Source organism: Spermophilus citellus (assembly GCF_964194105.1).
Source record: "Spermophilus citellus genome assembly, chromosome: 3".
In the NCBI taxonomy this organism is placed as follows: Eukaryota; Metazoa; Chordata; class Mammalia; order Rodentia; family Sciuridae; genus Spermophilus; species Spermophilus citellus.
This window is the reverse complement of record NC_138184.1, coordinates 111,520,349-111,548,166: the sequence shown is the minus strand read 5'-3', so window position 1 is coordinate 111,548,166 and position 27,818 is coordinate 111,520,349. Positions and strand designations below refer to the sequence as shown.

The following is a 27,818-nucleotide window of genomic DNA, read 5'->3' as shown; positions in this document are numbered from 1 at the left end:
CGAAGACCTAACCAATCACTTTCATATTTGAAATCAATATTGCCAGAAGCTTTACTTGCCTGTCGAGATCTGCAGTCCTGGAGTGTATCATGAAAATTTTATCCCAGTCTTTTTCAGCAAGAAAAGAGTTGTGAATGGACTCTGGCTATAGAAAATCTTCAGTGATCCGAAGTGGCCTGGGGCAGGAGGAGAGGAAGGGACACCTGAATAAAGTGAACTCCCAGATCATTATCATTTAGAAAGAATTTTGTGTTAATTTTAACCCTAACCCACAGCCTTACAACAACAAACAATTCGTTTTTTACAAACTCTCCCTGCTCAGGGACATTCCCCAACAAAAATATTAGCCAGCAGATATCTTAGCCAAAATGAAAGGCTGAGAGGGGGGTGCTCCCTCTCTCCTGTTATTTCAGGGAGTGCAGAGCCTGAATTAGAAGAGGGATCTTGAGTTCAAAGCCAGCCTCAGCAAGTTCCAGAGGCCTTAAGCACCTCAGCCAGACCCTGACTGAAAATATAAGTATGCAGTTGCAGAAGATAGGGTTAAGTGGATATGTGCCCCTGGGTTCAATATGTGCTAGAAAAAAAATAGAAAAAAATAAACTTATGAAATTTTCAGCCCTCCAGATAGTCCTATTTACAGGAATTCCCCTCTGCAGTGACAGCACTGAGATCAACTTGCAGAAAGACATTTCCTTTGAACTTCTCACATTCACTTCCAGTCAAAAATTCTGTTATCCTATTTATTTTTATTTTTAAGTTGTATATGGACACAAAATCTTTATTTTTATTAGTTCATTTTTATGGGGTGCTGAGGATCGAACCCAGGGCCTCATGCTGGTGAGGCAAGCATTCATTCTACCACTAAGCTACAACCCCAGCCCCCTTGGTATTGATCCTTCCCAATGAAATGCTTAACTTTGTTAACTAAGCCCCTGTTTAATATCGGCAAAGCACGTGAAGACTATGACATTCAAAGTGGAACAGACTGGCATCTGGCAACTTGGGATTCAATGGCGTGGAGATTGCAGGCTCTGTTTGGCAATTGCACTTGCTTTCTCTCCCCAGTGGGCATTTCTGGGCCTTGGGCACTATGGGTCCTGATTAGTGCCCACTGTGACATCCTGGCCGCTCTCCAGATACCTCCTGATGTCACAGACAGGTGGACTGACAGTGCTATGATGTCAGCGTTCCCCGGAAACCCTAGAAGCTCCCTTGAATCAGACAAAGATTCAAGAAAAGTGCCAGCTCCGCTGTGATGGTATGAGGGAGACAAAGGGACCAAGCTTCAGGGGCACGCTTTTTTCAAGAAATGCCATCCCAACTTTCCCCCCAGTGGAAGGGGAGTGAGGATCTGTTGGGGCTGAGGCCCATCTGTCCTGTGGGCGATCCTGCTCCTTCCAGGTCCACACCCAACGCCGAAGCCTGCCTGCTTGCCTGCCTGCCTGCCTGCCCACCCTCAATGTCCTCTAGGAGGCATAGTCCACGTTTGGCAGCACTAGGCAAGCTGTCCACCTAGACACCAGCATCCTGCAGCAGGCAGTCACCCCCGACCACGTCCAGTGAACCTGAGAGGATCCTAGGGATGCACGATCACCCAGAACAGCAAGGGCCCCTGCAGCATTGCCCTCCAACCTGGTTATCCAGGACCTGGCTCCTTGGAGATATCGTCCAGCCAGGGAAATGGCCTAGGGCCCTAGCAGCCTATAGAGTAGAGGGAATGGCAGCTGTTGACATCTGAGGGTAAGGGAGCATTCAGGGCAGCTCAGTGGGTTATGTGAAGTTGAGTTTGACATCATCACACAAACTCTGGCAGTTTGTGTGATAGCAAGCTGGTAAGGTAACAGCTTGAACCTGTCAAAAATGAACTCAAAGTTAAGGGAGGTTGATGGCTAAAGAGTATTATTTTCATGAAAAAAGCAATCAAAAGAACAGACTGAATGTGTTGTTAATTAACTTATATTAGTGGTTTTGTTTCCTTAAATTTTAAAATACTTAAATTCAACATCTTCATAATATAATTAGAGAGCTAGAATATTTATGTAAAATATTTATGTAAAATCTGGAGAAATATAATTATTCTAGAAATTAAGTGTGACAGGTAGCGTGTCAATTTCTGAAAGCTTATTACTGGATATCAAGAAGCTTTTAGCACCTAAAGGGAATTAATTTGTCAATGGTATCAAATAAATATATAAATGAAATAGTTCCAAAATATTCCATCTCATTTATTTTCTTTCACTATTTTGGTGAGAGACGAAGAAAATTCCTAATGTGATATCCTTTTTATTCCCCTTTGCAAGTATTTTCAATTTTCATATACTTCCCAGATTTTTGCTGTTTTAGTTAGCTGCTAACTAAAAATCAACTTGAGGAGAAAAAGTTTTCACTCATGGTTTCAGAGGTTCAGTCAGACAACTCCGTAGCTCTGGGCCTGAGGTGAGGTCGAACACCCCAGCAGAAAGGCATGGCAGAGGAAAGCAGGTAAGGACATAGCAATCAGGAAGCAGAGAAAGGGCTCAGCTCACCAAGGACAAAATATAAAACCCAAAGTCACACCAATGACCTATTTCCTCTAGCCATACCCTCCCTGTCTACATTTACTGCCCAGTTAATCCATATCACAGTTGAATACACTGATTAGTATACACCTCTCATAATCAAATAATTTCACCTCTTAAAATTCTTGCATTGTCTCACATGTAAACTTTTGAGGGACACCCCATATCTAAACCATAACACTGTCCTATATGTGAAATATCACATATGTGAAATATCATTGCATAGATATATGCTGAAATCCTATTTTCCTTTAGGCAGCATGTATCTTTGAAATATATGGAATGCTGCAGAATGTCAAAGATTATATTACTCAGTCTTAAAGAAAGAAATTATGGCATTTTGCTGGTAAATGGATAGAGCTAGAGAATATCATGCTAAGTGAAGAAATTCAGTCCCACAAAACCAAAGGCCAAATATTTTCTCTGATATGCAGATGCTAACTTACAATAAGGGGGGTAGGGTTGAATAATGGTAATTTGGATTAGGTGGAGGGAAGTGAACAGGGAGGGGGTATTGGGGTAGGAAGGGCAGTAGAATGAATTGGGCATTATTACCCTTGCCCTATGTGTATATAAGACTACATGACTGGTGTTAATCTATATCATGTACAACTAGAAAAAGGAGAAATTACACTCCATTTTATGTATGATATGTCAAAATACATTCTACTTTCCTATATAACTAATGAGAACAAATAAAAATATTATATAAATAAAAGAAATTTATAAAGAAATGTTTATTTAAGAAGAACTATATGAATTATATTATATTCAACACACCTACTGGTTTGTGACTGTTTAATAATGTTCTTATAATGATAAATGTTAGTAGAATTGTCCCTACTTCAAAGTCCAAGAGTTATAGATAGCACACATTGCTGGTTCATTAATACAAATTTACCCAAGTCCAAAATTTCTTTTAAACTACTGCAGAGGACTTAGAAGTTTGACTTTTAAAGATTTATTCCAAAGGATTTTTTTATATTAAGAATTTTATAATTATAACAGAAAGGATATAACTAAAAAATAACTTTGTTATAATTTCACCAAGTAATTTTTAACTATAATTAACAATATAGTCTGCATCCAAAATATGTAATAACATAAGTAGTACTTTAATTATTTAAATAATTGTGTTAATTTTTGAGCTCTTGTGATTACGTTCAACATTTTATTTAGTAAATATATATTTACTTGTAACACATATGAATGAAAAAATATAAAAACACATCAAATAGTAAAATACTATGGCTTATATGTAGATTACATTTTTTGATTAATTATTCCATCAAGTAAAAGAGTAGATACATAGGGTATACCAGCTATTTCCTATGGCAATGTTATAAAAAAAAACATTTCATTATACAAATAATGGTATCAATAATACCAAATTTCTTGCCTATATTTTGCATTGGAATCAAAACATCTGTTTATGTGAATTTTGATTTTATTAACCTTATATTTTCTAATGTGCAAAATACATTAAAGTTGGCTGTGTTATACAGTAAAGATTAAATAATATATATCTTAATCTACTTACTATGTTTTGCTATACATCTAAAACTTGGATTAAAAAATAGTTTGTCATCTGGAGAAGAAAATGCACTGGTTAATTGATTCAAACATTTACACTTCATTTATCTTATACATTTTCCTGAGTGTTTGTTTAGGTGTGTGTGCCTATAAATACACAGAAATTACCCTCTTCAGATTACCCACATAGATCATCCTCTATAGTTGGATGATAGTTAAAATTTAGCCCTGGGGGCTGGAGTTGTGGCTCAGTGGTAAAGCGCTTGCCTCGAACACGAGAACCACTGTGTTTGATCCTCAGCCCCACATAAAAATAAAGATATTGTGTTCATCTACAACTAAAAAATATTTTTAAAAATTCACCCCTGAAAGAGTAAGAAAGGAAAATTAAAGGACACTTGATAAACTCAGTGTGATGCTTCAAAATTGACTGAATTTAAAAAATGAACATGTGGGGCTGGGGCTATTGCTCAGTGAAAGAGCACTTTCCTAGCATGCATGAGGTACTGGGTTCAATCCTCAGCACCACATAAAAATTAATAAAATAAAGGCATTCTGTTCATCAACAACTACAAAAAAAAACATTTAAAAAATGAACATATGTAGTACATTTAGACACACATGCAAAGCAGGTATACATTTATAGGAAAAACATAAATTTAGGAAAAAAATTTTAAATTAAAAAATGGAAAAAAGTTAAATGGAAAAATAATTACTAGATTTGAAACAAAGTGTTTTCATAAAACCAGAGTGAAAGAGAGTTAGCCACATTTGCTGGTTTCCTTCCATTTGGTCTTACATTTGCTTTCCACCCATCTCAATTCTGCTGTGCTCTAGGAGGCAGATATTGTTTGCATCAAAATGCTTTAGTTCTCTAGTATCTAGTCAAGAGATCATAGGAAAGGGACAAAATAAAATCTGGGTGATTATCTCTCATTTTCCTTCCCCCATTTTTGCTGTCTTTCTCTCAAAGTTTTATGGACTATCTCACATCCTCCCTTAACAACATGTCTTCAAGTTGTCTGTACCTGCCCTTAGATGAAAGATGTTAATGGAATCCTGTTATAGTTTTGTCAAATGCAATGTATTTTATAAAATTCTTCACCTTATATCTGTATCAAATTCCTAATTTATATGCAATAAAATTGGTCTCTCACCTTGATGCTTGAATAGCTGATGTGCTTTCCTAGGGAAAAAAATGGCATTATAGTATCCATGGTACATGATGGATTATCAATATCAAGTTATCACCAGTTGGCATGGGAAGAAGTACAGTGGCAAAGCTAGTTTTGAAAGATTGTTTCAGGGGAGATCCCACATGGCGGTGGGCACGGAGGTATCAAGTCTCTGACCTCTCCAGCTGCGCGGGCATAGGGAGTCTTAAATCGTCTAAATGCTGTTTGCTCAAGATCACTAGGCATTGCTGAGCTAACGTGGATCTGGTGCAAATAGTCTGCTCCTCTCAGAACACACACCCAGCTCATAGCGGCCGAATTCAGGCTCCCGTTCACCTGCGTCTGGCAGACAAAATGCTCTGGCTCAGTGCTAAAGGAACCCACATAAACTGCTTGTCGGTCCCAGTCCCGCCGAATCCTGTGGAGGTAAATACCAACCGAGCCTTCATAGGCAGTGGCAACAGGATTGAGACGGGGCTTGGGAGGGCCGGTCAGGTCCCACCTGTTGCTTTGGTCACCCGGCAAAGAGAATGAAATGCTGCCATTCGCATGGGATACTAATATGGCAGAGAACTGACATCACCAGAATGTGGTGGAGGAGATAACTTCATCGAAACCAGTGGCAGCAGGTGTGTAACCCCCTAGCCCCCCTCTTCACACAGCAGGGAAACCTCAAGGGCCCCTCCCAGCTCTCCTGTGAGAGCGATAGTCAGACTGAGGGATTCAGGAGGGGCGTGGGACCGGGACCCGGCTACTGCTCCCACCAGCGCAGACAACTGAGGTCTCTTGCATCAGCTCCCGGGGCGTGGCTACCAGAGGGCAAGCAAAATACACCGAGGACTCTCAGCCCCAAGCTCCACAACCTTAGGGGCTGAGGGATTGGTAAGCCTGGAGAGTGTGCCCAGTTGTTCAAGAAAATAGGGCTCCCATGAGCAGCAGACCTGGTGGGTAACCAGTATTGTGGTGAGCATCACCTGTGAATGGGGCCGGTGGCAAGGTGACTAGACACAAGAAGGCCTGAGGCACTCAGGAGTGGAGACCCGCCCAGTTGGGGAGGAGGACCTGCTGCACAGTGATTGATTCCCGAGCATTGAGAGGAGAAACTTGTCCAAGTGGGCACAGCTCCACCTACTGGAAGAGAAGTTAATCAAACTCTAAGACTGTATTTTTAAATTTTTTTTAATTTTATTGTTTTTCTTTTTTAAAATATTTTTTGTATTATATTTTTATTTTTTATTTTCACTTTTGTGATTTTTAAAAATTTTTTTTCTTTTTTTATTTTCTACTTTTTTCTTTTGTCTTTTCATTTCTTTTCAATTTCCTTATTCCCCTTTCCTTGAATTCTATCTGTTTACTCTAATTCTCTTTAGTGACTTCTTCCCTTCCCTTCTAATACCTTTCTTCCCAAGCAATACGATGCTGTTTATATGTAATTTACTAAATATGTATACATCAATGTTCCGAAATGTTATATAGTGCTACCAAGAGCTTAACTTCCCCGAAATACTCCAGACCATTCTTCTGTTAATATCCCTCGTCAGTAGAGCAACCTTCCAAGGTTGCCAAGAGATACCAACCTCAATACCATCACATCATTCGACCTAAATATAAGTCCCAAGACCAAACCACAGACCACTATATGCCATCAGAATCCATACACAGTTTAGGAAACAAAGGAATCTACACCAAAGTGCAACAAAACTCATCATCTCTAGTCATAGTCTCCCATCACAAAAGAGAGACCCCAGAGACACACAAAACCAAATAAATTTATAGGAGTAACAGTAACTCAGCAGTCAAACAGAGCAAGAAGTAACATAAGCAGCATGAAAAAGCAACGAAGAAAAGGAGTACAAACAATGCAGGATAGCCTAAATATTCAGGAGGACCTAGAGGCATCAGAAAAATGGTCAAATAAAGAACTCAAAGAATACCTTAGACAGATGGAATGGAATCTTAAAGAGGATATGAGACAGCAAATTCAAACAATGTAAGAACTCATTGAAAATGAAATACACAAGCAAATAAAAGAATAAAATAAGCATCTTTATCAGGAGATAGAGATTATAAAAAAATCAAACAATAATTCTATAAATGAAGGAAACTATAAACCAAATTAAAAACTCAAATGAGAGTATCACAATCAGAGTGGAGCAAGTAGAAGCCAGAACATCAGATAATGAAGACAAAATATATCATCTTGAAAAGAGTCTAGCCAACTCAGAAAGGCTGGTAAAAAATTGTGAGAAAAACATCCAAGAGATATGGGATAACATAAAAAAACCAAACTTAAGAGTCATCAGGATAGAGGAAGGTTTAGAGGTTCAAACCAAGGGAATGAGCAACCTGCTGAATGAAATAATTATAGAAAACTTTCCAGAAATAAAAAAGGAAATGGATATACAAATTGTAGATGCATACAGGACACCAAGCATACAAAATCACAGTAGACCAACGCCAAGACACATTGTTATGAAGATATCTAATATACAGAACAAAGAGAAAATTTTAAAAGCTACAAGAGAAAGGAGGCAGATTACATTCAGGGGTAAACAAATAAAGTTAACAATGGATTTTTTATGACAGACGCTGAAAGTGAGAAGATCCTTGAACAACGTACTTCAAACATTGAAAGACAATGGATGCCAACCAAGAATTTTGTATCCAGCAAAATTAAGCTTCAGGTATGACAACGGAATAAGGATCTTTCATGATAAACAAAAGTTAAAAGAATCTGCAGCCAGAAAACCAGCATTGCAAAGCATCTTGAGCAAAACACTACACGAGGAAGAAATGAAAAACAATAACCAAAACCAACAGTGGGAAGTACCTCAGTAAAGCCAGAGGGCAGGGGGGGAAAGTAAATCATGGAGAAACAAATCAAATTTTAAAAAATAAAGATAAATAATCAAACATGGCTGGAAGTACAAACCATATATCAATAGTAACTCTAAACGTTAATGGCTTAAACTCACCAATAAAGCGACATAGTTTGGTAACATGGATTCAAAAAACAAATCCAACAATATGCTGCCTCCAGGAGACACATCTTATTGGAAAAGACATACACAGGCTGAAGGTGAAAGGTTGGGAAAAAATATACCAAGCACACGGTCCTCGTAAGCAAGCAGGGGTGGCTATCCTCATATTGAATAAAATTGACTTCAAGACTAAGTTAGTCCAAACGGATAAGGAAGGACATTATATACTGTCAAAAGGAACCATTCACCAACAAGACATAACAATTATCAATATTTATGCACCAAATAAGGGTGCTGCGGCATTCATAAAACAAACTCTCCTCAAGTTCAAGAATCAAATAGACCACAACACAATAATTATGGGTGTCTTCAACACACCTCTTTCACCATTGGACAGATCCTCCAAACAAAAGTTGAATAAGGAAATTATAGAACTCAATATCACAACCAATAACCTAGGCTTAACTCACATATATAGAATATATCAACCATCATCAAGTGGATATACTTTTTTATCAGTAGCACATGGATCCTTCTCAAAAATAGACCATATATTATGCCATAGGGCAACCCTCAGTAAATATAAAGGGGTGGAGATAATACCAGGCATTTTATCTGATCATAATGGAATGAAACTGGAAATCAATGATAAAAGAAGAAAGGAAAAATCCTACATCACATGGAAAATGAAAATATACCCTGTTCATGGATAGGCAGAACTAACATCATCAAAATGGCGATATTACCAAAAGTTCTCTATAAGTTCAATGCAACGCCAATCAAAATCCCAATGACATTTCTTGTAGAAATAGATAAAGCAATCATGAAATTCATATGGAAAAATAAAAGACCCAGAATAGCAAAAGCAACTCTAAGCAGGAAGTGTGAATCAGGCGGTATAGCGATACCAGATTTCAAACTATACTACAGAGCAATAGTATCAAAAACAGCATGGTACTGGTACCAAAACAGGTGGATGGACCAATGGTACAGAATAGAGGACACAGAGACTAATCCACAAAGTTACAACTATCTTATATTTGATAAAGGGGCTAATGCAATGGAGGAAGGATAGCATCTTCAACAAATGGTGCTGGGAAAACAGGAAATCCATATGCAACAAAATGAAACTGAATCCCCTTCTCTCCCCATGCACAAAAGTTAACTCAAAATGGATCAAGGAGCTTGATATCAAATCAGAGACTCTGCATCTGATAGAAGAAAAAGTTGGCTCCGATCTACAAATATTGTGGGGTCAGGCTCCAAATTCCTTAATAGGACACCCATAGCACAAGCGTTAATAACAAGAATCAACAAATGAGACTTACTTAAACTAAAAAGCTTTTTTCTCAGCAAGAGAAACAATAAGAGAGGTAAATAGGGAGCCTGGGAACAAATTTTTACTCCTCACACTTCAGATAGAGCCCTAATATCCAGAGTATACAAAGAATTCAAAGAATTAAACAATAAGATAACAAATAACCCAATCAACAAATGTGCCAAGGACCTGAACAGACACTTCTCAGAGGAGGACATACAATCAATCAACAAATACATGAAAAAATGCTCACCATCTCTAGCAGTCAGAGAAATGCAAATCAAAACCACCCTAAGATACCATCTCACTCCAGTAAGACTGGCAGCCATTATGAAGTCAAACAACAACAAGTGCTGGCAAGGATGTGGGGAAGAGGGTACACTTTTACATTGCTGGTGGGGCTGCAAATTGGTACGGCCAATTTGGAGAGCAGTATGGAGATTCCTGGGAAAGCTGGGAATGGAACCACCATTTGACCCAGCTATTGCCCTTCTTGGACTATTCCCTAAAGACCTTAAAAGAACATACTATAGGGATACTGCTACAACGATGTTCATAGCAGCACAATTCACAATAGCTAGACTGTGGAACCAACCTAGATGCCCTTTAATAGACAAATGGATAAAAAAATGTGGCATTTATACACAATGGAGTATTACTCTGCACTAAAAATGACAAAATTATGGAATGTGCAGGGAAATGGATGGCACTAGAGCAGATTATGCTAAGTGAAGCTAGCCAATCCCTAAAAAACAAATGCCAAATGTCATCTTTGATATAAGGAGAGCAACTAAGACCAGAATAGGGAGGAAGAGCATGAAAAGAAGATCACCATTAAACAGGGTCGAGAGGGGGGAGGGAAAGAGAGAGAGAAGGGAAATTGCATGGTAAAAGAAGGAAACCCACATTATTATACAAAATTACACATAAGAGGAAGTGAGGGGAAAAAAACAAGAGAGAGAAATGAATTACAGTAGATGGGGTAGAGAGAGAAGATGGGAGGGATGGGAGGGGAGAGGAGGGGGGATAGTAGAGGATAGGACACTAGTATGGCAGTATGTAAAAAGTGGATGTGTAACTGATGTGAATCTACAATATGTATATGGGGTAAAATTGGGAGTTCATAATCTGCTTGAATCAAGTGTATGAAATATGATATATCAAGAGCTTTGTAATGTTTTGAACAACTAATAATTAAAAAAATAAAATTAAATTAAATACATTGTTCTAGGATCTTCTAGCTTTCAGAGTCTGTGTTGAAAAAATCCACTGTTAACCTAATTGGTTTACTCTTAAATGTAATCTGCTTCCTTTCTCTTGTGGTTTTTAAAATTCTCTCCTTGTTCTGTGTGTTGGGCATTTTCATTATAATGTGTCTTGGTGTGGATCTCTTGTGGTTTTGTACATGCAGAGTTCTGTAGGCTTCTAGGATTTGGATTTCCGTTTCTTCATGAATGAAAGACTGGACAAGGCTCCTCATCGGAGAAGTGCCTGTTTATTAAGGAATAGCTCTGCACATTTGTAGAGCTGGGGGCAGTTTGACAGTTTTGACAGTTTAACAGTTTGACAGTAGGCATGGGGTGCTTTCTGATTGGTGGGTAAGGATCATGTGATCCTTACCACTGGATGGCTCTTCCTGTTGCTGTCTCAGTGATGGGGAAGTTAGTCTTTTGATTGGTGAGTTTAAGCCACTAACATTTACAGTTACTATTGATTTTCATTGTTATTTTTCATTTCCTCTTCATGTAATGTTGGAGCCAGGGCGACTCCCAACATTCCCCCCTCTTTGTTATTAAATGTGAGTGGGCGTAGACTCATTCTGGCTGCTTCCTGCTGAGATGGGGCAGGGTGGGAGAATCAGAGAGGAGGGAAATAAGGAATCCCCACAGGAGGGCAGAGAAGACTGGTATATCTTCAGGAACCTGATCAATGAAGGTTCCTTTCCACCACAGATCCATGATGATGTCAGTAGATATTCCAGGGACTTATGAGGTGTAGAAGAACTGGCTGGTTCATAATTCCTGAGAAGCTAGTTAAAAGCTTGATTAGAAATTTTACCCACCTGAGTCTGAATGAACTTTATGATAAAGGGAAGAAACAGGCACATAAAGAGGACAATACACAATGGTCCCACTACTGGCCAGATCCAAGCAAGTAGGTGTAAAGGTCAGGCGAGTGTCGGAGGAAGAGACCACCAAGAGAGTGCCTCATGCAACAGCAAAGGGTTTATTGGGGGTCCAGCATGCTGGGGCTCAGAGCTCACTTGAATAGAGCAGAGAGTCCCGGGAACAGCTTAAGCAGAGCTTATATACTTTCCTTGGAGAGGGCAGGGACTTCACATACAGCATAGCCAATCATTTCACAGTTGCTTGGAGGGGTTGTTTTCGTAGAGCAACCAGATGATCAGGGGATATTTTAACATACATTTAGTGGGCATTTCTGGGAGTTATTTTCAACTTCTACATGAATTTCAGGTTCCAGGAAAACAGAACTTAATTCTTACATTCTTAACCTTTTCATAGGGAGGTCTGTAATAAGGAGAAGGGGGGTCTGGCTGGAGGGGGCCCTTAGTGTCACTTGCCTTGAATCTCCAGACATAGGGTGAAGAGAGGATCCAAGAGGGGCCAGAAATAAGGGAGAACATTACAGGAGAGGGGGAGCTTGTGGGGAGGGATGACAAGAGTACTTAATGACAGGTGATGATCGTTGGCACTTCTGATGAAGGTGTAGGAGCACTGGGCTTAAGCCTAGAAATGTTAATCTATGAGTTAAGTTGGTTATTAGATAGCTTGAGTTTGGCCTCCAAGGGTGTGCACATAATCACCTGAGCAAGACCCTCCCATTTTGGTTTTAGAGGGTGTTCCCCCGGTGAGCAATAGTAAATAAGTTGACCAGGTGTTAAGGAAGTAGGGTTTTGAGAGAGACTGGGGTCAGGAAGGAGCCAGTCTTGATAGTACCAGAGTTCAGAGCATAGATGGAAAAGGAGGGGCAGGGCATAGGTTTCGGAGATGGGTAGGGGTTCTGTAGGCAATCCGGGAGGAACAAAGGGACGGCCATACATAACTTCGAAAGGTGAGAGATTATAAGGCTTCTTTGGCAAGGCCCTAATGTGCAATAAAGCCAAGGGGAGCCCCTTTACCCAGTCCAAGCTTAATTCCATGGTGAGTTTGTGAGGGTCTCTTTAAGGAACCAATTGAACCTTTCAACCTTTCCAGAAGCCTGGGGGTGGTAAGGGCAATGGAAATGCCAAGGGAGTGATAGCGTGTGAACCAGTCCCTGAGTTATCTGCGAGGTGAATTCTGGGCCATTGTCTGATTGGATAGAAGTGGGCATCCCAAAATGGGAGATTATGTGGGTAAAGCAACAGATCAACTACTGAGGAGGCATCCTTGTTAGAAATAGGAAAGGCTTCAACCCATCCCAAAAAAGTATCTACCAATATAAGAAGATATTTTATGGTTTTTACTTGGGGCATGTTGGTGAAATCAATCTGCCAGTCTGCAACCAGAGTATGACCATGGGCCTGATGAGAAGGGAAAGGTTTAGGTTTTAATGGAGTATTGGTATTGGTTCTCTGGTAGATCTGACAAGTGGAAGTGATCTGTTGTAGGAGGGTCTTATTGAGTGGGGAAAGGGTGAAAAAGGAGTGAAGGAAAGTAGTGAAACTCTGTGGACTACAATGGAATAGAGAGTGAAGAAACTGGAAGAGTTGTTGGGGATCTTTGGGCAGATCCCCAGTGGTAACAAAGAGTAGCAGAGAGGAGGTGAAGCTCTGTAGGGTTGTTGATAGAGCTGCTTGATCAGCCTTGGAATTCCCCATAGTAGTAAGGGAGGAGTCAGTTTGGTGGGCCTTGCAATGGATTATTCCCAGTGGGGAAGGCAGCCTGGAGGCTTGTAGGCCAGAAATAAATGTGGAATTAATGACTGTCATCCCTCTGGTGGTCAATAGCCCCCTTTCTTTCAGGATAGGGCACCTGATAGTTGGAATCTGTATATAGGGAGAGGGTTTTTCCCTCTGCTAGCTCGAATGCCCTTGTGGCAGTTACAAGTTCAGCTTGTTGGTTGGTGGTATTGGGTGGGAGAGGTTTTGCCTCTATGATGCATGAGAGGGAAATGACAGCATACCCCACCACTTTAACCCCTTTGTGTATAAAGGAGCTACCATCTAAGAACCAGACGAGGTCTGAAGAGGGCAGGGGTCCCTCAAAAATGGTGGTAGGGCAGGGTAAAATCATCTCTAATAACTCTAGGCATTGGTGGATGGCATCTTGTGAGGAAGAAGATGGGATGAGGAAGGAAGGGTTTAATGGAGAGCAGGGCTGAAAAGAGATAGAGGGATTTTTAAGGAATGAGACAAGGAGAGATAGTACCCTGGAAGGAGGAAGTGACTGTAGCCCCTTGTAGGTGAGGAAATCCTTTAGATGGTGAGGAGATGAGATGGTTAATGGGGAGCCAAAATTAAGCTTGTGTGCTTCTTTCTGGAGGTCAAGGGGCACTGCTAGGGCTCTGAGGCATGGGGGTCAGCCCCTGATGGTGGGGTCAAGCTGTTTGGATAAGTAGGCCACTGGTGCAAATGTGGGGCCATATTCCTGACCCAGAATGCCCAGACCTTGTCCCTGTTTTTCAAGTAAATAGAGGGTGAAGGGTCAGGGAGATGCAGGGTGGGTGCCCAGACAAGGGCCTTTTTACGGATTATAAAGGACTTCCCTACCACTGAGAGTAGGGGTTCATCTTGGGGGCCCTTGGCCAGATTATATAGCGGCCTGTCAAGGAGAGAGAATCCAGGCCCTGAAGGAGGCCAGCCAAATCCAAGAAGGAGAGTATGTCATCTTTGGTCTTTGGTGTAGGTATAGACACAATAAGCCATTTTCTGTCTACTGTAATGGCCTTTTTCCTTTGAAACACAGAACCCTAGATATGTGACCTCTTTACATGCTACTTGGGCCTTTTGTGGAGAGGCCCAATATCCCTTTAAGGCCAAGAAATTAAATAGGAGAACTGTGTCATCTGTTGAGCACCAGGCCAAGAAATTAAGTAGGAGAACTGAGTCATCTGTTGAGTGCCCTTTGGATGGGCTAGAAGAATTTGTAGAAGTTTGCAAGAGATGCAGAGAGCAGGATTGGATCTGAGCAAGAAGAAAGCATGGACATAAGCGATCTCTACACATTTTTTGAATGCTCAGAGTAATTGTAGAGATCCCTTAGAATGGAGGGATCCAGGGACCCAAAAAGGGGCCATCTGCTTTGGTTGTCTAAGAAATAAGTGGGCCAGGCCTGGGTGCTATATTAGATCCAAGAGGCATTGTAGGGGAGAGTAGACTGGCAGAGAGGACACATTAACCATGTAAGGAGGAGGTAAGAAGACACAAGTGATATAAGAGAGATGGAAGAAACTGATTTATTGGCAAAAGGGGCGTCCCTGCTAGAGCCAAAAATCAGGAGTGCCTAAGTGGCAGGTTCGAGCTGCAGAGATTGGTAGTCAGCAAATCCTGACAGTCGAAGCTCTCATCCTGGATGGGGCCCAAGCTTTGGGAGACCTTGGCCAAGGCTTTTTGGGACCCCTCCTGGAGAGGTCGGATACTCCCAGGGCCAGAAATAGGGGAAATAGAGAGGCAGGGCAAGAGAGAGGAAGGGGAGGGTAAGCATCTCTCTAGCAGCCAAGTCTTAAAGGTGAGAGGATTAGGACTTTCAAATTTGCCCAAGGAAGGAGTCCCTGAGGGCCCCCATAGCCTTAAAAGCTGTGGTGGGGTGCTGCTTTCCTCCCCACAGGTGGGCAAAGTGATTTGCCAGACGATAATCAACATATTGCAAGAGGGTGGATTTGGGGCCCTAGGGGTGAAAATATTGGAGGTCAGAGGCCAAGGTTTGTCCAAAGAGGTGTGGACTCTCTCAAAATCCCTGAGGAAGGATAGTCCAGGTTAGTTGTCGATACTGTCTGGTGGTGGGATCTGTCCAGGTAAAGGCAAAAAGATCTTGTGATTCAGGGGCAAGGAGAATGGAGAACTAAGCATCCTTTGAATCTATGACCAAGAAGTGGGTGGCAGTGTGGGGGATCGGAGACAGCAGGGTGTATGGGTTGGGAACCAAAGGATGTATGGGCCTAACAGAGGTGTTGATGAGTCGTAGGTCCTAAACTAAGCCATAGGACCCATTTGGCTTTTTTACCACTAGTATGGGAGTATTGTAAGGGGAATGAGCAGGACGGAGGTACCCTTTGCTAAGAAGGTCCTGAATAATAGGTTGTAGGCCCAGAAGATCTTTTGTGGACAGTGGGTATTGAACCTGACTGGGGAAGGTGTTAACTAGTGGGCAGGAAATGGTGAAGGGGGTGTGGGTCGAATCAACCAGGTTTGTAGGTAAGGGGTAGTGATCCTTTTTAGTATGGAGTTTCATGTCAGCCTCACAAGTGGAGCAGAATGGCCAGTATTCTGCCAAAAGGGCCAGAAAAGATGAACAGGCCAATTCTGGGGCCTGATGCCAGGAGACCGGATGTTGATTGTTGTATTGAATTTAGAGAATATTTCGGCAGAGCAAAGGAACTGGATATTGGGGCATAACTAGGAACATCTGAGAGAATGGGAAGTTGTCTATGGATCAGAGTAATAGGGGAGTCTTTCTTGGATAGATGGTCTTTTTCTCCTACCCCGACAAGAAGAGAGGTGGACGGCATTGTTTGCCCCCAGAATTCTGTCAGGACTGAGAAGGTAGCCCCGGTGTCAAGGAGAAAGTCAACCTTGTGTCCATCCACCTGAATCCACACCCTGGTTTCCTGTCTATTGATCGTTACAGCGGGGACAAGGACCCAAGGCTCCATCAATATTTGATTGCCATGCCCAGAAGGTCGGAGGGTTCCCTGGCCATAGGCCCACTACGGGATCTAGGATAGTCAGAGCCCCAATGACCTTGTTGTTGACATTTAGGGCACGGGGTACACAGAGAGCGTGGTGCAGGGCATGCTGTGGCCCAATGTCCCTCCTTGCCACACTTGAAGCAGGCATGTGGTGGGGGGGTTGACCTGTGGTGATGGGCTTCAACCCGAGGAAGCACCCTGCAGGGCCTGGGCGAGCATCTGAAATTTATTGTGTTTGGCCTTCTGCTTGTGGTGCTCGATTTCCTCATCCCGGTTGTGAAAAACCAAAGGCTACCACCAAGATCTCAGTCTGGGGGATGGCAGGGCCTTATTCCAGCTTTTTTAGTTTGGCCCGGATGTCGGGGTAGCTCTTTGAGAGGAAATATGTCATAAGGACATGATGGCCATCTGGGGTTTCAGGATCTAGGTTAGTATACTGCTGAAGGGCTTTTATAAGCTAATCCAGAAATTCTGATGGGGTCTCCTCTCGGTTTTGAATATCTCTTGTAATTTTTGGAAACTGATGGCCTTTATGTGCCACTTTTTTGAGCCCAGCAATAATACATGTGGAGAATCGGTCCCTACTCTGTATGCCAGCTTGTGTATTATAATCCCAGTTGGGAGTTTGATCTGGGGCAGCAAGTGGCCCCGGAGGGTGATTGGGATTACCTCGTTGAGTTTCATCCCCATGGGCTCTGGCAAGTTCCTAGACTCCGGTACATTCCTCAAGAAGGAGAGTATTAGCAAATTATATATATATCATGGTGAGTGAAGCTATAAGCCTAGAGGACCCATTGAAACTCTCTTATGTAAGTGGTGGGATCTGTGGTGAATGAGCCCAAACTTCGCTCGAGTTGCGTGAGGTCATTCATAGAGATGGGACATGTACCCGGATAATGCCCTCAGGTCCAGCAACCTCTCTTAAGGGGGCCATGGTTTGTGGGACTAGGGAGCAAGATCTAGTTTGGGGGGGACTAAAGGTTTCAGCCGAGTCAGGGAGAGCACCTGAGGGGCTGGACAGAGCTAACAGGGGAGATCATTAGGGAGGGGGTTCATCTGCTGGATAGTTTGGGGTGAGAACGAACATAGGGGATCTCCTTCCACTTTTTTGAGTGCTGGCAGAAGTTAAACAGCTCTCTGAGAATTGTGACCAGGTTCCAGAGAGTCCACTGTGACTGTGAAAGTCGTGGCGGGATGTGTTCTCTCTCCAGATTGGGTGTCAGAGTTTTGACGGATGATCATGGTCAAAGCCCCTGCGTATAGCCCATCTGAATTTGGATACCTGGTAGGGGAACTCACTTACTGATGAGCCAGTGTTGTGCGAGTAGAGTAGTAGTAACACTCGAAAGAGTGCACAAGGACGGCAAGCCTTGAGAGAGGGGGCCCTCAAACAGTGAGGAATCCCCCCTCCCAGGTTCTGGTACCAATGAAAGAATGACTGGACAAGGATCATCGACTGAGAAGTACCTGTTTATTGAGGAACAGCTCTCACATTTATAGACCTGGGGGTGTTTTGAGAGTTTAACAGTTTAATGGTTTGACAGTTGGCATGGGGCACTTTGTGATTGGTGGGTAAGGATCATGTGAGTCAGCAGGGCTCACTATTGGATGGCTCTTCCTGCCGCTGTCTTGGGGGATGAGGAAGTTAGTCTTTGGAGCCGGGGTGACTCCCAACATTTCATGTCTGGAAATTTTTCTAAAATTATTCCATTGAAGAGGTTGCTCATTCCTTTGGTTTGGACCTCTATACCTTCCTCTTGCCCAATAACTCTTAAATTTGGTCTCTTTATATTATCCCAAATTTCTTGGATGTTGTGCTCATGGTTTCTAAGCTGTCTACACTCTTTTCAAGATGATATACTTTGCCTTTGTTGTCTGATGTTCTGAATTCTAAGTGTTCTACTCTGCTGCTGATACTCACATTTGAGTATTTAATTTGGTTTAATATTTCCTTCATTTCCTGGATCTCTATTTGTTTGATTGTTTGTATAATCTCTATCTCCCTGTAGAGTTGATCTTTTGCTTCTTGGATTTGTTTATGTAATTCATTGTCAAAGTGATCTTTCATTGTGTGAATTTGCTGTCTAAAGTCCTCCTTAAGACTCCATATCATCTGAACCATGAATATCTTAAAATCTTTATCTGACATTTTTTTCTGCTATAGCTATTATCTCCTCTATTTTTTGAGTTGTCCTGCATTGTTTGTGGCCCTTTCTTTCCTTGTTTCTTCATGTTGCTCATGTTTTTTTCCAGCTCTGTGTGACTGTTGTGTTATTATTTTTCACCTATAAATTAGTATTGCTCTTGTATAGTTCCGAGATCTCTCCTTTGTGATGGGAGACAATGTCTAGAGATGTTGGATTCAATTATAGTTTAAAATATATTCATTAGCTTCACCAAAGGCATACAGATTCTGGTGGCATATAGAGAACTGAGGATCAGGTATAGGACTTTATGTTTAGGAGGAAAGATGTGAGGGTATGGGGATTAATATATCTTAGCTAATTTGGAGGATAACTCTAATGAAGAGGTTTATTAACAGGAGAATAGATAGGAGGTATTTTAGGGTGGCTAAGTACAACATGTTAGAAAGTAATTATAAGAAGATACAAAAAAGAAAAACCTCCCATGGTCATGAATTAGAAGAACTAGTAACATTTAAAGATCTACAATTCACAAAGTTCTCTTAAAGAGTCAGACAATGCAATCTTTGCCAAAAGTCAAATGACATTTTTTATTAATAATATTTTATTTTACTTGTTAGTGGATTTTATTTATTTATTTATATGCAGTGCTGAGGATTGATCCCACTCCCTCACACATGTTAGCCAAGCACACTACCACTGAGCTACAATCACAGCCCCCTGAAACAACAATTTTTAGAAAAACAGAAAATTCAAACAGAAAATGTATATGAAACATGACCACAAGTATAACAAAAGGACTTGAACAAAAAGAACAAAGCTGTATGCATCATGCCACCTGACATCAAAATGAACCACAGTGATATAGTAACCAAAACAACATGGTACTGACATAAAAACAGATACATAGACAAATGGAACAGATAGACCAGAAATATTTACTGTCATTTGATTTGCAATAAAAGTACTAAACACAATCTGGAAAGAACAGTGTCTTCAATAAATGGTATTAGGACAATTACATAGCAAAATGGAAAAGAATAAATTTAGACTTTGTCTATCACAATATACCAAAAGATTTCAAAATGGATTAGAATTTTAAATTAAAATATCTGAAACCATGAAACTACTAAAGGATAAAATAGAGAAAAATCTCCATAATGTTGGTTTTGGCAACAACTCTTTTGACAAGACCTGGAACTATAAAATTACTAGAAGAAAATGTAGGGGAAAAACTTCAAGACATAAGAATGACCAAGATATGTACACATAAGCAAACGTAAAAGTAGACAAATGAGATTACATCAAACTAAAAGCTTCTGCTCTGGAAAGAAAACAACTGACAGAGTAAAGAGAAACCTTATTGAATGGAAGAGAATTATCTGAAGAATATATGCCTCATAAGGTGCTAATGTGTAAAGGATATAAGAAAATCTAATAACTCAATTTCACATGAAAAAAAATATTTAATATAGGGCAAAGAATTTGAACAGATGCTTCTCTAGAGATAAAAATGATAAAAATTTTACATGAAAAAAATGATCAATATCCCTAATCATAAACATAATGAAAAATAAAACTACAAGAAATATATCTCCTCACACCATTAGAATGGCTGTTATAAAAAGATAAAATATAAGAATTTTCAGAGAAGAAATGTAAAACAGTGAACCTCTGATATGCTAATGGTAGGAGTATACATACAGCCATATGAAAAACACTGTGGAGACTTCTTGTAAAATTAAAACTAAAGAGGCCATATGGTCATATATGATTCAGCAATACTCCATGGAATGAATCAATCTACCTACGTACTTACCTACAAATATATGGCTCATATATTTTGAAAAGATATGTGTATTTCCATGCTTACTGCAGCATAGTTCAAAATATTCAACACTTGGATGAAACCAAATTATCCACCAATTGGAGAATGAGTAAAAATGTGGTACATATACAGAATGGATTTCTATTTGACTTTTTTTTTCCTTTTTCCAGAAGTCTTATCACTTGTGACAACATGGATGGATCAGGAGGACATTTCTAATGTGAAGCAAAGCTTCAACAGAAAGACAAATATTCACAGTCTTATTTACATATGAAATCTAAAAATTTGAATGAAGAGGGAGTTGGGGAATTAGATGTTGGTCAAAGGACACAGATTTCTAATTATACAGGAGGAATAAGATGAAGAGGTATGTATGTTATACTACATAGTGACTAAATAAAATTTATTATAATCTTATAAATTGCTCTTAGGAGATTTTTTGAAAAATTGGGCTTTGTTAGCTCCATGGTTCATTTGCCTCTTTTATGCAATTAATTTATTCATTTTCTTATGTCCCATCTTCCTTATGAGAATATAAGCTTGGATGATAAAGAAAATTTAATTTTCCCTCACTTTTGTATTTTCAAAAACTAGAACAGTATGTGATATAGAATAGGTACTCATCAATGTTAGTTGGAATGATGAATTGAGGTAGTAAACAATGAAAAGTATGGATAATAAGAGAAAGAACCCAATGAGGGTAGAAATTAGCACAATTCATGGTTTTGAATCCAGAGAAGATCGAACAGAAATGTTATACTTTTTGAAAATTTCATTTCATTTCACTTCTGAGCCTTATCTTTTTGTAAAAATAAGGGAATTGTACTGATTTCTAAGCTCTCTTTTAGTACTATAATATCATTTCTCAATTCTTTTCTACCACCTAGCAGGTATAATTCTTCATTTGGTGAAATGATTCTCCTCTTGTAAAATAGTTTTAAAACACTGAAATATTTTGTAGGGTATTGCAATAAAAATAGAAGGTCTACATGTAATTAAGTGTATCTAAATATGTAGCAGTAAATGCCTAGAACTTGTGGAGTCTTCCAAAAATCATGGTTAATTGTAAATGTTACTGACTGAAAATATGAGTCAAGTACTTTCAAGCAGTGTTTGATGCTAATCTTATAAGAAAGATTAAATTCAGTGATGGGGTCTAAATCCCATCCTTACAAAATAGAATTGCATGAAAGTTTTTCTAAAAGAGAGGAGGGAAATAAGAGGAAGAAGATAAATTTGCTTCAGGTTTGATAACTCATTTCATTTCCTGAAGCAGACAGAATTAAATAGCAGAAGTTAATTTCATACACTCTGATTTATTTTCAGGTAGGAAGACTCAACTCATGACAGAGTAGACAGGAAGAGAAAAAAAATGGTCAGACCAACTTATCTTTCTGCTCTGTGAGAAGAATGGAGTTTCAGGAAACATGCTGATCATTTTGTTGTTGTTGTTTGCATATGAAATAGTCTGGAAAAGACATGAGAGTAGGGAAAATATTAGGAAATATTCAGTAGGAATTTTCCTGAAAGATGACATCAGTGCTGGCCACAAATTAAGTACTGTTTTTAGGTGACATAATATCCTGTTGGGGGGCTGGGCTATAGGTCAGTGGTAGAGTGCTGCCTCGAACATGTGAGGTGCTGGGTTTGATCCTCAGCACCACATAAAAATAAATGAATGAAATAAACTTATTGTGTCAACTACAACTAAAAAATATTAAAAAATAAGAAAAGCTATTGTGTCCATCTACAACTAAAAAAAAATTTAAATATCCTAATGATATGTCTCATTAGGAGATGAATTCTAGAATAAAACCATCATTCATAAATTTTACTCAAGACATTCAATGTTTTTAAAATATTTGTTTTAATTGTAGGTGAACACAAAACCATTACTTTTATTTGTATGTGGTGCTGAGGATAGAACTCAGTGCCTTCCACATGCTACAACCCAAGCCCAGACTTTCAGTTTTAAATAATGTCAAATATTGGAGTTTTTTTCTTTATGAGGCAAATAAATGTTTCTATACTAAAGTCATAATGATTTTCATTGACTTCACTTAAATAATAATGATTTATTTAAAAATATCTCTGAAGGATAATATTGAGGAATTCTCTTACTGAAATAATGTTTCTTATATCTAATAAATGGAGTAATCAATGCCTTCCCTTTAGGTTCCATATAGGTGCTGATAAAAGTCAAAGTACTGGCATAAATTAGACCATATTAGGAGTATTATGACTGGATATATGGTTCATGTGCCAAACATAAAGGCAGAAATTTTATAAATCTATCTCAGACCTTCATTGGTATTTCTGAATTGTCCATAATCACATAACTAGTTTTTGATATTGTTTTGGTTTAAACAATAAGTTTTTTTCTCCTTATTTTCAGTGCTAAGGATCACACACTGGACTCATGGATGTTAAGTGGGCACCCCTCAACTGAGTTACATCCCAAGCACTAATTTAAAAAAAATTGTGTCAAAAGAATAGCATCATAAATGATGGTATTACTTACCAAACAGAGAAAAATAAATGCTAAACAAATACATGATAATTGATAATTCACTGAATATATTTTGTACCTCATTCATTCATCCATTCATTAATATGTATTTTTTTATTTTAATCTTATATTTTAGTTGAACAAAATACCTTTGTTTATTTTATTTCTTTTTATGTAGTGCTGAGGATTGAACCCAAGGCCTCACACGTGCTAGGTGAAGACTCTGCCGCTGAGCCACAACCCCAGTCCTAACATGCAATTTTTTAAAAAATATATGTTCTTTTTTAAGATATTTTATTTATTTATTTTTATGTAGTCTGAGGATCGAACCCAGGGCCTTGCATGTGCAAGGCAAGCGCTCTACCACTGAGCCACAACCCCAGCCCCCTAACATGCAATTTTTAATGTCTATGTTTTATCCTAACTTGGCATTGTACCACAGTTAAATATGGACTTCTTTGTTTATTTCTGTCTCCTCCAATTTCCAACCTTACTCCCCAGCCCATGTACTTTAATTCATGCTTCAGTGTATTTAAATTTAAGATAAAACTTGCCACTGAGATATAAAATATTCTAATTGCCTTTTGGCTAAACACAGCATTTCCTTTTAGACTATTTTATTATTTTATGTCTGCAGTCATTTTCAAAATGTACTTCTTACTTTTTAAATAAAGTAAACAAAATTATAAAACCTGTGTCTTAGAACCCTATATCTATGGGCTGTCTTCCATGTCTTCATTCTGTGTTTTGTTTGTGTGCATGTCTGTATGAGTGTGCATGTGAATGTAGAAGATTGTAAGTGCTAAGTATAGGAATCATTGTACACACAGCTAGTTCATATGATTTTCCTTAAAAATAGATGTATATTTAATTCTGCTATTACTACTCAGAGTTCCAGGAATTGAAAATACAAGATTGCAATTTCAAAGTATGTAATGATTACAAGCTTAATTACAGCTTCTGTAAAGGCCTATCAATTTCTGACTTTCCATTTTCTTTATCTTATAGCTACTTGGGTCTCAACTTAGTTGGGCAATATTTTTTTTAAATGTTAGCTGTCAAAAGTAAAGCAGATCCTGTTTTTAAGTAACACTCTCTGGAATCAACATGTATCCCTAAGTGAAAAGCAACTCCATAGAAGACTCACCGCCCCACACCTTCCTGAAGCTCTGGTATTTTATTTTATAAAGGACATTTTGCTAGTTTTCTACCTTCAAAAATAAAGTTTTCACATTTTACTGCTTTTAACATTTCTTTTTTCCTCAGTTAAAACTTTTCTCTGGTTTGTCCATAAAGTATATTCTAGAACCCTTTCTGTTGAATGAATGAATATGTGTGTGCATTTATGTGTATGTGTGTACACACACACACACACACAGAGAGAGAGAGAGTTTTAGGGTAAATCTTTAAAGATTTAGAGAAAAATTGAAAAGACAGAACAAAATTCCACTCCAATGGTGAGATACTTGACTTTTACCTTTTGTCCTTCATTTATTTTATGTTCCAATTCCAATATTATGCCTGCATAATCTTAGATTTATTTTTAAAATGTGTTAGCTTAGCAATATAGTATTATCCTTTTTACTACTATTTTCAACTTAAATAGCTTCAATAGACAAGAGTAAAAATCAAATTTTTATTTTCACACTCAATTTAAAAACATTCTTCATTCTGGACACATTTGCTTCAGTTTATGTCAAACATTTACAAAATATAGAAAGTCAAATTTAGTGTCAGTATGACTGGTCATCATCAGTGCAAATTTTACTACTATAAAATTTGAATTTTTCACAGTATAGAAAATTCACACTATTAATAAGCATCGTCTGAAAGTAATATTAATACTTTATTTACAAAATTCAAAATTAAAAAACTATAAAATGTAGAAAACTTAAATAAATAAATAAATATTAATAAAAAAGCTATAAAATGTTTTCCATGATACTGTAGAATAAAATAAAAACTTACTACAATAAGGATATTTCTGTATTGGCAGGCATTTAGTTAAAATCATTTATCATCTTTTGAGCAATGGGAAGAAAATCTGTATTATGAAATCATTAACCAAAAGAAGTCTAAAATAGGTCTAGTGATGTGAAATAAGCCTCAGAACTTCTATGTGAGATAGAACGCATATTACCTGATTAACAGAAAAATTCCATAAGTCTTAACAATCCTAAATTTGCATGTTCTCCCAAAAAAATTTTAAATATTTTAAGCTTATAGGTCTATTTTATATATTAAATAGTTTGCTTATAGGTCTATAGACCTATAAGCAAACTATTTAAATCCAATGACAAATATGGAGATTTCAACAGTACTTGTTCAACAACACATAGAAAACTTACACAAAAATTCAGCAAATTCATAGAAGAAAATGACTTTTACAAAATCATCAGCTATTTACAGAAAAATCCCACCAATAGCAAAAAGGACACTTCTCAAATGCACACAGAATATTCAACAATCTAGACCACAGGTAAAACAAACCTCAAAATGTTTTATTCTGGACACAATACAAAGTATGTGTTCAATAGTAATGGGGCTGGGATAATAGGTCAGTGGTACAGCACTCACATTGCCTACTTGAGGCACAGGGTCTATTTGTGGGCAACACACATATACACACGAGAAAGAGATACAGTTAATGTGTAATATCCCTACAATTTGGCAATAAAAGAGCATACTATAATAATCCATGAATCCAAGGTACAAATAGAATTTTTAAAAATTTAGACTAGGTTGAAGATACAAGTAAAATCTATGGAGTGCTTTTATATAGTGTTGAGAGGAATGTGTGTAGCATTAATGTTTCTATTAGAATGAAAATAGTTTTAAAATAATTAACCTGAGCATTCACAGTGAAAAAAGAAAACATTAAATCTATGGCAAAATATTAAAAATATGAAGCTCAAATCAGTAAAACAGACAAAATAATATGAATAAAGAAAATTCAGTGTAAACCTGGATATTAAAGCAACCCTCATAATTGATAAATTTTTAACCATACTGATTGAAAGGCATGGGACAAAATTTGTCAATATCCTACATAAAAGAAGAGGCACCTTCAATGACCCTACAGATATTGATATGAAAATGATATAATACTAGAGAACTCTTGATCCTCAAATTTGGCAATTTATGCAAAACACATAAATTCTAGGAAATAGATTTTCTCTTGGTCATTTAAAATAACAAGGTAATTTGAACTGGCAACCATCCTTCCTCAGCTTCCCAATAACTAGGATTACAGGTATGTGCCACCATGTATTGCCTGTGTCTAATTTTTAAATCAATTTTTTGAATGAATAATATGCGAAATTATATGAAGAAAATAAAATCCTATTTGTATTCATATATATAAATAAGTACACCTTGCTAAAACGTCCCTGTAGTGTAAGTAGTTTCCTGCTTGTACTGGCGGGTGAATTCCTAGTTAGTGACAGGACTGCACAGCCAAGCAGTTCTTAATAGCAGGCTCTACTCACAGGTATTCAAGCAGACCACAGAAGCTCACCACCAATTTTGTTTTACAGGGTTAGGGGGTGCTGAGTATGCTGAATCCAAACGCCAAAATCTGTCTCCTAACATTGCACAGAGGCTTGGTGCTTGAGTGTGCGGAGCTAGCATGTACATATCTCTTTTGTCAATGCTATTGGTTCTACTTTATGCTAAAAAGGATTTGGATAAAGTAGCAACACTGTTGGTCCAAATTTATGAACTGTCTCTGCCACCATGCCCCCTGAGGGCATGGCACTTCAGGGCAGGGCACTTGAGCTAACCAACAGCAAGTGTCCATTTCCCTGCTACCATTAGCACAGCTGCTGCAGTAGCTGTGTTTTGATCATAGAAGCAGCTGTGGTCGCTCCACCACCACCACAGCAGTGAGTCCCACAGCCATCTCTGCCTCAGCAGGAAGCCTCAGTCACAGAGCCTCTACAGCAGGGAGCAAATGCCACCAGGGCAGGCAGGAAGCCACAGTGGCTGCCACCAGAGCACAAAGCCTCTGCCACTGCCGCTGCCAATGCCAACACCACATCAGGGAGCCCCATCGCCGCTGCCGCCACAGCAGAGAGGAGCTGCTGCTGCTGCCACCACAGAAGGGAGCTCACACCACTGTCACTGCCACCAGAGCACAGGAACGTTGGAGCTAAGGCCATTGCAGCAGCCGCCGTCATCACTACCACCAGAGCACAGACTGAACTGGCGCCGCTGCAGCTGCCGCTAGAGCATAGGAATCTTGGAGCCAGAACACAGGAACTGTTGAAGCCAACACCTTGCCTCATTGGGAGCGCAGGAAATGCCTCTGTCACTTCCATAGCAGGGAGCTGACGCCACCTTCGCTGCCACCAGAACACCAAGCCAACGCCACTACCACAGCTGCCGCTAGAGCACAAGAACCTTGGGGCCAAGGCCACCGCCGCCGCCGCTCCCGGCTGCCGCCGCCGCCCCCAGCCGCTGCCGCAGCGCAGGAACCGTTGGAACCAACGCCTCTTCGGGAGCGCAGGAACCGCCACCGCCTCCAGAGCCCCAGAGCATGGAGCCAACGCCGCCAGAGCACAGAAACTGTTGGGAGCCAACGCCTAGTCCGGGGCTTAGGAATCGCTGACGCCGCCTCACCGAGCCATCCTAGCCACCAAGAGCACAAAGTCGCCACTGCTGCCAGAACACAGGAAACGCTGGAGCAAATGCCGCTGCCGCCACCAGATCAAGAAGCCAATGCCAGCGCCATCGCTTCTGCCAGAGCACAGGAACTACTGGAGCTAACACCTTGTTGAGCCACTACGCTGCAACCCACGACGCTGCCGCTGCTGCTGTTGGAGCCAAGAGCCAATGCCGCAGCCTTGCTGCCGCCATAGCAAAGGTCCACTGGAGCCAAAGCCACCTCCAGGACGCAGAAGCTGTCACTGTCACTGCAACCAT

The 27,818-nt window shown here is 39.6% G+C and overlaps 1 pseudogene across 1 annotated transcript in view; it reads right to left on the bottom strand.

Annotated features, from left to right (window-relative positions):
- LOC308645246 (partitioning defective 6 homolog beta-like) overlaps nucleotides 1–27,818 on the bottom strand; it is a 49,752-nt pseudogene extending 21,934 nt beyond the window's left edge. Inside the window, exons 1-3 of the transcript in view lie at nucleotides 27,682–27,818; nucleotides 27,516–27,632; nucleotides 26,836–27,461 (exon numbers count right to left, since the gene is read on the bottom strand). The product of the transcript in view is annotated as a partitioning defective 6 homolog beta-like (transcript). The remainder of the gene's footprint in view (nucleotides 1–26,835; nucleotides 27,462–27,515; nucleotides 27,633–27,681) is intronic.